Source organism: Lissotriton helveticus, chromosome 7 (assembly GCF_964261635.1).
Source record: "Lissotriton helveticus chromosome 7, aLisHel1.1, whole genome shotgun sequence".
Lineage (NCBI taxonomy): Eukaryota > Metazoa > Chordata > Amphibia > Caudata > Salamandridae > Lissotriton > Lissotriton helveticus.
In genome coordinates this window covers 1,100,147,719-1,100,160,740 of record NC_136068.1, presented here as the reverse complement: position 1 = coordinate 1,100,160,740, position 13,022 = coordinate 1,100,147,719, and the positions used below count along the sequence as shown (strand labels likewise).

The 13,022-nt window shown below is 41.0% G+C and overlaps 1 protein-coding gene across 1 annotated transcript in view; it reads left to right on the top strand.

The window, feature by feature from the left end:
* Nucleotides 1-13,022, top strand: part of GPR142 (G protein-coupled receptor 142) — a 276,410-nt gene that overhangs the window by 257,431 nt on the left and 5,957 nt on the right. The window lies entirely within an intron of this gene.

Here is a 13,022-nt window from a genome sequence, read left to right as displayed (position 1 = left end):
GTTCATCGACGAAACACGTGTCGGGTGGGGATGTTCTACAACAGCATGTCAACTTGTTAATATAAATATATGCTGTTTATGTTCTTGCCATTATATTTTGAGTCATGATGTACTTGGGCAATTAAAACACATTACTGACTTTTGTTGGTCAGTTGGTACTTCTATTGGTGCTGTGCTCTGTTTTTGGTTTTCTAGTTGATAAATTATCCTCTTGCAAGTATTATCTGGCTGTGTATTAAATATCTCTAATGCAAAATGCAAAACAGTTGCAAAAACAGATATTGCTCTTTATGATGGCTAAACCTTTTTCATCCTAATATATCGTAATTAACCCAAGAAAAGTAAGGTTTCCCACCAGAGGCCAAATATCTATTCTACAAATAACCAAGCACTGTTATAGAAAAGGTGTACAATAGCAATTGTTTATCCTACTACCTCTAACTGGACAGGCCTAATTCTTACTGAAAAATGTACATCCACATAACATACCATGTCTGCACTAATTATTAGCTCTAATATATATAATAGTGTCTGTAAACCAGGCACTTTCACAACAATTGTTTAGCTCACTTCACCAAACGACATGGTAGTTACAGAAGCAAATAATGTTTGCTTATGTCTCTAGCTTCTCTCTTACAGAAATGTCAAATCACTCTCCGGAGGCATCTCCCAATATCATACAAATGAATCCCACAACTCCTTTGTAGAACCATGATGTCTTCAATCGCTATTCTCATCACGCAAACCTCAAAATCAATACAGAATCGATTTTAGATAGCCCACTCATCTAACCCATTTACAATAACCCATAGTTGAACTTTGCATAGAAATAGTAGGAAAAGTAGGAGCCGAGATTTTCTTATCCATCTGAATATACTTTCCCAATTTTTTCTATTCAGAAAATACTTCCAGGAGTATGCCTGAAAAGTATCTGAGATTTAGATTTCCAGGCGTACTCGTGGGAATTTTATAACACTACCGTGGATTGGGGGTCTATAGGGAAGGTTTATAGACATGTAAGTGTATGTTCCCTCATTACTGTTCTGAAAAACCACTATATACACCTACAGTCTCTTACATGTGTATACAATGTTTGAAGAAAAGCCCTAGTTTCTCTCTCAACTATCAAATTGTGTTATAACACAGGGGAAGGCATCCCTTAAGGATAAGACCCCTCAATCACCCGAAGGTGACATGCTTCATCATGTGGGGCCTCCTTACCAGTGGGGAAAACCTAGTCACCACTGGGAGCTACTACTTGAGGGTTTAAGGAAGGAGCTCACAGATGTTTTAAGTTTCGAGGGAGTAGGATGGTAATCCCATATGTGTGATGATGGGTTGTAGTGAGGTTATATGCAGCGCTGTGTGAAGGAAGGGTGTGAGTTAAAACTGCCTAGATAGAATCACCAATTGACTTTATTAATGTGTTCTACCTGACAGGATTAAAAATGTAACAGCACAGTGGTATGGATATAAACCACTGTTAATAATAGGTCGACATGTTTCAGCCTGTTGATCAAATATATGTATCAGCGGCTTTCTTCAGGACCAGATATTTTACAATGCTGCTGCAATAAGTGTGAAAAATAATAATGGAAATAAATTTTAATACACCACCAGTATTCCTGCTCAATTCTTTTGCTTGTGTCAGGCCATACTCTGGGTATCTGTGGAAGAAACACAAGATACAAAGGCGGTTTTTAGGAGAGAAGTGAGAATGAAGGATAGGGCACATCTAACCATTTGTAATTTGATCACTTGTTAAACTGTACATTGTGCTTAGTCACTATGTTACAATTGATTATTTCCTTATTACTATTTATAAGCATTATGGACTTACCCACAATAGTTGGATAACCCAGCCTCACCTCTACCTGTCAGGCCGCTCAGGAGGGAGGACCCGCTCTGCGGGAAGAAAGAAGGCACTGTAGTAATTTCTAGCTACACTGTCTTTTATCTCAAAATCTACATTCTCTATTATAAGGGACATAGACACGATAAGGCTATGAAAAAAGCGAGGTCTGTATTTACATTCAGAGCAGGGAGTGTTCTTAAGATGACAGTTTGTCAACAAAGAAAATTCTTACTATCAGCGGTTTGGAAAGAGTTAACTAAATCCTGGGTTTATGGCAAAAAAAGCAAATCTATGCTCCTTTTGAGTAGAACTACTGTAAAGCCCATGTTTATCTAGAAGGAGCAGTCAAAAAGACCATCCTGGGTTAGGTGACTTACCTGTCCGTCGGTACCTCTTCGCGGAAATAAGCTTGACCCGGGAGGTACCGAACGGCAGGCATGCTCGTGTTTAAATAGTCTGTTTCTTAATTACGTACCGCTGTGCCGGGAGACGGGTCCTGTTTATCACGGCCATCTATTCTTATGCCTCCGTGGTACTTAATTAGTGCGCATGGGCAGGTGTTCAACACTGCTTTCTAGCGCATGGACGGGTCCATTGGTTTACGGCCGTCTATTCTTTTTCATGCGCGGTACTTTGTGGATGCGCATGTGCGGGCATTCAACACTATTTTCCAACGCATGCGCTTAATTGTGCGAGGTAACCATTACCGCGCTAAGGCTATTTCATTATTCTACAATTATTGCATACTGGGAGTGATTTCTTAGCGAAAAAACTTAATACATTTACCTTTTGTTGTTAAACAAAGGGGAGAATCTGTATCTAAGTGTTTGCATATTCCCGTGTATGACTCATATTTTTAGTCTGTACAAAGAGTTGCTCAAAACACTGCTTACACGTGTTAGCGCTACTCGTTCCAAGTTGCCATTGCTCCCCTGGCTACTATGCTTAGGATATTCCGTTTGTTTAATAATGCTGCGCAATGGATATCACTTCTAAGAAAGAGAGTTGCAAGGACTTATATTATCCTTTATGGCTAAGATTTAATCACCAGAATGTGTTAGTAATAGAACAAATGATGTGAATGTTATCAATTTGTGGATTATACTGAGTGTTAACCCTATACTAACAGGTCTGTGGTTCTTATAGGAGTTTCATACAGGCCATCTCTCTTCATCCTGCTGCCCTCATTTACTTAGGTTAGTCTATACTTTCCCCAGACGACTGTAATATCTATTGTTTTTATATTACCATGTCGTTCTTTCAAATTAGGGTCCAAGGTATTTCATCATTTAGACCTTTGATGTCTGTTCTCAATTTATATACCCACTGTTGTTCTTTACGGAACAGTAATTTAGAGGGGTCCGTCATGTATGATGGGATCCAAGGTTTCTCTAACACCACCCATTTTAAGTCATTATCAGTATGGCCTTTGTCAAGAAAATGATTGGTCAATTTTGTTGACCGTTTGCCACATCTAATAGTACTCTTATGTTCTTGAATACGTATTTTGACTTTTCTAGTGGTCATACCAACATAGCGAAGTTGACAAGGACACCAGATAAGGTAAATCAAACATTCGCTATTACAGTTGGTATGTTTCTCAATTCTCCATGGACGTGACGTTCCGATGTCTAGCTCTAAGGTTTTTTCTGTTTGTGGGCAGACTGTGCAGGTACCACAGGGAAAGTGGCCTACCACTGGGGGCAAGTTCAACAAAGTCGTCTGTGTTCTAGTGTTACTGACATTTTGTGGGCGAGTATGGACTAATTTGTCCCTCAGGTTGGCACTGCGTTTGTATGCAAATAAAGGTCGGCGGAGATCATTGTTTGCCACGGTCAGAATAGGCCAGTGTTTGTTAATACTTTTTTTAACAGAGTTCGAAAAATTGGAATAAGTATTTACAAATGTCATTCGCTGGTTAGGTTCTTGTCAGGTTTTCTGCTCTAATAACGATTCTCTGTTATTATTGGCGGCTCTTTTTTTAGAATTCCGAATGATGTGATCCGGATATTTCTTCACTTTCAGATCTTTTGTTAGTCCCTTTGCATGTTCTTTGTAGAGTTCCAAGTTTGTACAATTACGTCTTATGCGTAAAAACTGGCCAAACATTAAGTTCTCACGCAGAGCTCGTGGATGGTAACTCTGAAATGGTAATAACGAGTTACATGATGTAGGCTTACGGTATAACTCTGTTATCAATTCTCCGTTCATGGGTCGAATCAATAGGTCCAGAAATGGGAGTTTGGTTCTGGAGAATTCCAGAGTAAAGCGTAAGAAGCCATTTTGATTGTTAAGCCATTCATGGGACATGTTTAGAGTTTCTTTCTCACCTCGCCAAATGACAAAAACGTCATCTATGTACCTTTTCCAGGTACGTAGATGACTGAAGAACGGATTACCTGGTGTCAATATTGTCTACTGTTCTACTTTATGGACATACAAATTAGCCAAGCTAGGAGCACAAATGCTGCCCATACAAGTGCCTGATATTTGCAGGTACAGTAGGTCCTCAAAACTGAAAAAGTTCTCTTTGAGAACCATTCTTGCACAAAACATCACAAAGTCAATGGGTGTGATACTCTCCCATGTTGTATTTTCTAGCATCCCTCTTATGGTGGTTAATGTCTCCTCTTGTGGAATGCACGTATAAAGTGATTCCACATCGAAGGACACCAGCCAGTCCTTTTCTGTGTCGAATGGAAGTTGTTGTATATCCGTTAAGAGGTGCTTGGTGTCTTGGATGAATGTGGGCATTTTGGACACCATGGGTCGTAGAAAAACATCCACAAAACTAGATAGAGGCTCTAGTAAGGAGCCGATCCCCGAAATAATCGGTCTTCCCGGTAGTGGTCTAGTGGGTTTATGTATTTTGGGTAGCACATAAAAGTAGGGTATTATTGGTGTAGTTGCTACCAAATATTGTGCTTCGTGGTCCGTGATCCATTTCTTTTCCTTGGCTTCTTCTACCTTTTTACTGATCTCAGCCTTCAGACGTCTTGTAGGGTCTTGTTGTAGCCTTTTATATGATTTAGGGTCATTCAATTGACGCAGGCATTCTTCTCGGTATGTTGCTGTGTTGAGGAGCACCACTGCTCCCCCTTTATCAGCGGGTTTGATTATATTCTCAGAATTATCCGCCAGACTTTTCAATTATGTTTTTTCAATTCTTGTGAGATTTTGGAATTGACTCGGGCAATTGCTCATAATGTGTTCAAAGTCATAGAGAACTGCTTCTTCAAAGGCAATGATACGTTCTGGAACCAAATGAGTGGGAGGGTTGAAAGTAGATTTAGGACGTAGTCCTGTGTTAGTAAAGGTCGTCTCTCCAGATTCTTTATCTTTAAAGAATGCATTGAGGCGGATCTTTCTAAAAAGGCCGCCAATTCCTGACGTGTCTGGAAAGCATCTCCTTTGAAGGTCGGCACATATCCAAGTCCTTTTTCCAAGACTTTGAGCTCAGATTCGCCAGGAACAAAGGAGCTGAGATTAACTATCATTTGTTTGTGCCGCTCGTTGTTGCAGTCCCCGATGGTTGAGTCGTCAATGTTGTCGCCACTGGTGAGTTCCAACTCACTCTTGTCTTTGGTGCTCTTCTTCTTCCCCTTTGGTTGGTGGGGCCATACCCTAAAAAAGGCTGTTGTGGCATCATCTGGTTGTAAGGAGGATAAGGGAAGAACTGGGACTGGTGTGGATTTCCTGGCGGAAAACCAAACGGTGTAGGTGGCCACCATGGATTTAGTCCTTGCCCATAGGCGTTTCCCCTTCTTGGGCCTCTGCCTCTTCCTCATCCTCGTCGATTGGTAGGTCTACCAGTTTGTCCTCCATAGGTCATGTTGTCATCATTACTGGAATCTTCTTCACTTGAGGATGTAGAATAGTTGGAGCCATATCTACCACCTCTTCGGTTGGTCTGTGGAGCGACATATTCATCGCTGGTGTACGGATACACTTTATCCATAGCAAATTTGTCTAAGTCCTTTTTAAATTTTGCAATTTTGGTGGCTAGAATTGATTCCTTGAATTCTAAGTTGTTCTTATTTGTACCTTCTGCTTGTTTTTTGAAAGTTTCCTCAGCTTGTTTTTTATCAGACTGTTTCTTTGAAACTATACTCACAATTGCTGATTTAATACTAGTTTCTAACGTCTGTATTTCTATTAGGAGGAGGTCTGCCGCTTTTTTTTCAAGGAATCAATTCTAGCCACCAAAATTGCAAAATTTAAAAGGACTTAGACAAATTTGCTATGTCAAATCCTGTCATGTAGAACACATTAATAAAGTCAATTGGTGATTCTATCTAGGCAGTTTTAACTCACACCCTTCCTTCACACAGCGCTGCATATAACCTCACTACAACCCATCATCACACATATGGGATTACCATCCTACTCCCTCGAAACTTAAAACATCTCTGAGCTCCTTCCTTAAACCCTGAAGTAGTAGCTCCCAGTGGTGACTAGGTTTTCCCCACTGGTAAGGAGGCCCCATATGATGAAGCATGTCACCTTCGGGTGAGTGAGGGGTCGTATCCTTAAGGGATGCCTTCCCCTGTGTTATAACACAATTTGATAGTTGAGAGAAAAACTAGGGCTTTTCTTCAAACATTGTATACACATGTAAGAGACTGTAGGTGTATATAGTGGTTTTTCAGTACTCGTGGGAATGTCATATGACTTTCCAGGCGGGCTCCTATACCCCCTGTTTGGAAGTTTCCACTGTAGTAAACTCCATACCGGAGGAATAGATTGCTTGTTCAAATACACATTTTTGTATTTTTCACTAAGGGAAATTCTGAGAAAGCCCTTCTCCTACACCTCCATCAGATCTGGGTGTGATCTATTCCAATCCCTCCCTGAAAGGGGAGTTAGGCCGGCTGTGTGCTACTGTCAACTTACAACACTTTCCAACATGGACGTTGTTTGTGGGCATTCCTAAACTTCCAAAGAAAACCAGGCTGTGGAATGCCTACTTCTAACCCCTTGTATGGGGTTTATGGCTGCAGAGATCTGTGTTCTCGTGGCGGAAAGATTTGCCCCCTTAAAAATTGGGTTTACACCTACCAGTAATCCCTTTGTGAATTTTTTGCAGATCGAAAAGATGTAAATGTTGTCATAAATGCATATTTTTTTACAAAATATGCCTTTGTGAGTAGGCACCTATATAAATGAGCTGGTTGCCTTCACTGTGAAACTTTGCAAGATCGTAAACAGCACAACTGCTTTCATGATTAAAATTGCCACAAAGGTAACTGCACATGGGGTGTGAATATGGGTGGATGGGTTGCATTTTATAGGTTCCAGCTTCATCGGGTCACTTTTGCCAGCAGCGAGCTAGCAGTTTCAGCCTCAGAACAGAATCGTGGGCATCTGATTGTAATAAGGCAAAACTAAATGTTCATCCCAGCACATACTATAAACTGCAAGGTCAATTGAAAATACCAACCACATGAACCACATCCGAGTGCGCACCTCACATTTCCTGAAAGAATGATGGCCACAATATGAAATCATTCTTCTCCTTTTGATAGGGGGCACCTTCTTAATGCGTCCAGATGCGGGTGCTAAGGAATGGATCAGGAAAGGCGGCACTCCTATCAGATACATTAGCTCCATCTGCAGTTGCTGACCGACAAAGCAGGATTCATTCGCAGTTTATTTATTTATTTATTTATTTTATTTATTTATGCGATTTTATATAGCGCGAACTTTACCCGAAGGTGTCAGAGCGCTTTACATAGGACCCAGTTTCAACCATAAGAACTGATGGTTACATTCGGAAGAACAGATTTGCATATTTTTGACTTACATAAGAACCAGTTGAAAACATACGGACTTAGGATTACATGCGTACACAAGGAAGATACACAAATGGATATATTCTAGGCCTATACTAGTAATATCTCTATCAACATAGGGAGGGGATACACATGGATATACTCTAACAGTCATATAGGGGACTAGTCGTTATAGTTATCTCTATATACATAGGGAAGGGATATGACTGGATAAACTCTAAGAGTCACATAGGAATGGTGGAGAGCACAACGGTCTACAGCATATACTAGTGATTAGAGCTATCTCTATATACATAGGGAAGGGAAAGGACTGGAAATACTCTAAGAGAGGGCAGGCACGTGAGATAACGAACTTTACCCGAAGGTGTCAGAACGCTTTATAAAGGATCCAGTGGACAACATAAGGACTGAAGGTTACATGCGTAAAATGATTGCAAAAATTTTGCATTGCAAAAGAACCAGTTAAAAGCATACAGACTTAGGAATACAAGTGTTACAAAAAGGTATACAAAAGGATATACTCTAGGCCTAAACTAGTAATATCTCTATCAGCAAAGGGAGGGGATAGACATGGATATACTCTAAACAATCAAATGGGAGACTAGTCGTTAGAGTGTCCAGAAGAGTCCAGGCCATACTCTTTCTTGACATAGGCGACTTTCCAATGGATCTCGTTGGCAGTGTATATGTTACGGCAAAAGACCTATCCTGTTTCCACCATGATTTTTTTTTTAAACTTAGCAGAAATTTGTTAAATGGTCGCACAAAATCTAGAGAACACTGAAGGCTATGTGTTGACATTTACGGTGTCTAAATGTAAGATAAGGGAACTATTGGTTATGTATTTTGCACCGACAATATTTTGCAAGGAATTTAGATCTAGTAATCCGCTGGCTGAGGTAATGTTGGAAGCCAAGTCACCTGACATTAGCAGACAATCTGTCTGACTTAATGGAGCACTGTGCATAATGAATTCTACATTTTTCAGAGGAATCCTGTGAGCTGGCTGGAATGAAAGAAATGCTATACACAAGACGTGAGATGTTAAACGCCAGCAGGTTTGTTGTGGGAGTGCTACATGGGGGAGAACTGTCAACAAGTGATTATTATTATTATTACATTAAATTTATAAGGCGCTCAGCTACCCATAGGTTTCCCGCCCCCAGGACACATTGCAGACTGAAAAAATAGCACTTACTGGTTGAATGGCCAGGTCTTAAGGCCTTTGCGGAAGCTTTTGTTGCTTACTTTGTGACAAAGTAAGGAGGGTAGAGAGTTCCACAACATAGGTGCCAAATACGATAATGAGCGACCGACCATACGTGAAAGTTTAAATCGGGGCACTAGGAAGTTAGCTTGAGATGAGGAGCGATGAAGACGGGTGGGAAGATATGTCTGGGCTAGGACATATGTCATATGGCATAGGTAGTGTGGTGCTCTGCCTAATTTAATCTTGTGCATATAACATAAGGCCTTAAATTTCGTTCGATGCTCAATCCTAAGCCAATGAAGGTCACGCAAAGTACCTAAGATGGGGGATGTTTTGGGTGCATGACGAAGTAGTCTGGCCGCAGAATTCTGTACTACCTGCAACTTACATACTAACTCCCTATTCACTCCTAGATATAGGATGTTGCTGTAATCCAGCCTTGACATAATCAAGGCCTGGATAACCATTCTTTGAGTGGGTTCAGGCAGTATCCATAGTATCTTGCGGAGCCATTTGAGAATAGTGAAACAAATGGATGTGGTTTTAGCTACTTGCTGTTTCATAGTAAGCTGATCATCAATCACTATGCCCAAATTACGTGCAGTCTGCACAGGTTTAGGAAGTTCACCATTTCTGGTGGCCAATGGTGCGGGCCCCAGAGATCTTTATCTTTTCCCATGATCAAAACTTCCGTCTTTTCTCCATTAAGCTTTAACCAGTTAGTGGTCAACCAACTGGGGATTTTATGCAGCCCTTTCTGAAGAGATGAAACTCTGGAGTTTTTATTGGCGGATAGTGAAAAGAGAAGCTGGGTGTCATCTGCATAAGAGAAGACTGACAACCCAGCCTCTTCGCAATGGTGGCTAAAGGGCTGACATAAAGATTAAAGAGCATAGGGCTAAGTATTGAGCCCTGTGGTACTTCATAAGGAAATGCATAGGACTTAGAGCACGGTGATGGGGAGAAGACCTGAAACATCCTGTCTTGCTGGTAACAACCCAGTTGGGCCCCGGACTCGGCTGCTAATGTGGAAATAACAAATTGGCAACCCTTAGACTCTCTGTGCTTTAATGCCATTTTAAATAGTCTTAAGTCTGGCTCCCCTAACGACCCTCTCCCAGTTAATATTTTTCATAAACTAAATTCCTCTGCATTAAAGATTGTTATGGAACTACTTAATGTTTCACTGAGGCATTCCAGAGCCGGACCAACAATTCCCAGAGACTGGAGCGCTTTTAAAAGGGTACGATGAGACACCGTATCAAAGGTGGCACTTAGATCTAATAAGATAAGTGCCAATGTTTCCCCTTTATCCAGATGCTGGCGTATTGTTTCTGTAACTCCTAAGAGAGTAGACTCTGTGGAATATCCGGCTCATAAGCCTGATTGGGATCCGTGTAGAATGTTATTAACTTCCACAAACCGTGTAAGCTGTTGGTTCATGTGTTTTTCCAGGATCTTAGAAAATGCAAGTAGTAAGGAAATTGGACAGAAATTTGAGGGAACAGCTGGATTCACATTTGGTTTCTTCAAAAGCGGAAAAACCATTGCATGTTTCCATTCTGCTGGTAAAATGGCTTCCCTCAGTGAAGCATTAAGTAGTTCCACAACAATCTTTAATGCAGAGGAATTTAGTTTATGAAAAATATTAACTGGGAGAGGGTCGTTAGGGGAGCCAGACTTAAGACTATTTAAAATGGCATTAAAGCACAGAGAATCTAAGGGTTGCCAATTTGTTATTTCCACATTAGCAGCCGAGTCCGGGGGCCCAACAGGGTTGTTACCGGCAAGACTGGGCGATGGGTCCATTGTGTGCTGTTCTTTATTAATATTTAGCGTCTACAGTTCTTCATAGATCTTTTTGACTTTTTTGATAAAGAGCTTCGCCACAACTTCGCAATGTGCTTCATCAAGTGTGGGAGGCGAAGGTTGGCCTCCTCCTGAGAGATCCCCAACTAATTTGAATAGGACTTTTGCATTATTGTGCGCAGATGTAATAGTTCTATTCACATAATCGGCCCCTGCTACTTTACATAGAGAATGATACTCTCTCTTGGCAGTTTTGTAGCAGTGTTTGGATTCTAGGGCACAATCCTTCCTCCAACATCTTTCCAGAGCCTTACATTTGTTTTTTTCGATTTTTAATTTTTCGGTGACCCATGGGGCAGGAGGATGATGATTATTTAGTTTCTTAAAGGAAGTAGGGAGGCAGGTGTTCACAGATGCCGTAATCCAAGTGTGGATGGCCACTGCATCCGAGATCTGAATGGAGGAAACATCAGGAATATTGCTCGCAAGATGCTGGTTTAAGGCGTCAATATCTAGGTTCTTCCAATTTCTATTCCTAACTTTAGGTAATGAGGTGGCCAGGCTGTTTGTCCGTGAGTCCAGCTCCAACTTAAAATTTACCAGAAAATGGTCAGACCAACGTAGGGGCAGGGCTTTTTGGCGTGAAATATTGGGTAGATTAGAAAAAATGGGGTCTAACAAGTGACCCCCCTATGATTAGGGCCTGAACTGCAAAGGGGTATGTTCATGGCCTCGAGATCGGCAATCAAGCTAGAGCCAATCTTACAAGTAGGGTCATCAAAATGGATATTGAGGTCGCCTACGATGGTGAAATTGGCTGCATTGAGTAAGAAAGGGGCAATAATGTCTGGAAAACTTGCAGCCCATGGACCCCCTGCACCAGGGGGGCAATAAACCAGAAATCCTGTCAACGTGAACTGGGGAGTAAGGAGGAGTCTAAAAAAAACAGCTTCACAACCTTCACAAGATGGTGTTTCCCATTTGCATGAATAAACTTTTTTTTAAATAATTGCGATACCGCTCCTGATTTTATCTCCTTGATTGAGCAATAAAAAGGCAGAGGAGATTGATGCCACCTAAGGGATAGAAATGAAAGGTTGTAAGATTGATGCCACCTAAGGGATAGAAATGAAAGGTTGTAAGGATAACATGTGAGGGCGATGTATTGGTGACCAAAAAAACTATTATAGAAAATTGTGAAAAGTTGTTTGCCATGGGTGGTAAAGGCGTGCAATGTACTATAGGTGCAAGTGACAATGAAAGAAAAGACATAACAAGATGTAGCTTTAGATGCAACAGGGTCGTAGGACCATTTGGGCCCTTAGAGTAGATTGATTACTCTTAAAATGGATAGAGGAATAAAATGTCAGAAGAGATAAAGGATATTTGGTGGTCCATCAATTTACAGCATTGTAGAATCCAAAGGTGAATTGCTTAGTAAGAAGAATGACTAGGATGTCATGTCATGTGAAAGGTTCTTATATAGTGCCTTATCACCGCAAGGTCTCAAGGCACTTGCTTTGAGAACCCGTCCTGGCTTTTTCCCTGTGAGATAACACGTACTGGGCATCCCCAAGGTGAAAGCCAGGCCTCCCGCCGCAGGGGGGCCGTAGTGGAGATTAAGCAAGCTATTGCCAAGAGTTGCAGAGTGTGAACCCATGATTTGAGTAGGCACCGAAGCGAGAATTATCAAGTCCGTGGACATTTGGGCTCAAGACCCTGCTGCGTCGGGAATTGAACCCTGGTCCCGGGTCTGACCTCTGCTTCAGGGTCTGCCTCCTCTAACCAGTGAGCCACACTTCTCCACTGGTAGCTGGTGATGGACAATATTAAATTGTCTCAGTTATGTTGGAAAGAAGAGGTACAGAAAGTAATATTGGTTAATTGAGCAAATCTCTATGGGGTATCTGATGAGTATGACTTACATACATTGAAGGTGAATACCTATAATTAGATTTGTATTAGCAGATTGGGTTTTGTATCAGTAGGAAAAATGTGTAACATTCTGAGATCAAAAGGCTGTGTCCTGGAATATTGGATTTGAATCTTATGAAATGATTGGTTGAGATGATTTCTAGGAAAGCAAGTTACTCCTTGTCTGTTTGTGACAGTGTTGCTTCTGCATGGGTTCATAGTGAATATCCTGAAGCACTTGAATCTTTGCCTATCATTTATTATTTTGGAATATTTGGTGTATATGAAAGTTCCACCATATTGATAGAATTCAATGTGAGCAAATTCTATTTGCCAAGTACAAAATCCCACCATTTCATATTTCATTTTGTGAATCAGTAAGGGGAGTTTACCTATGATAATTATGTTATTTGTGAGTTTGTGTGGGCAAACTCTCTGGTCT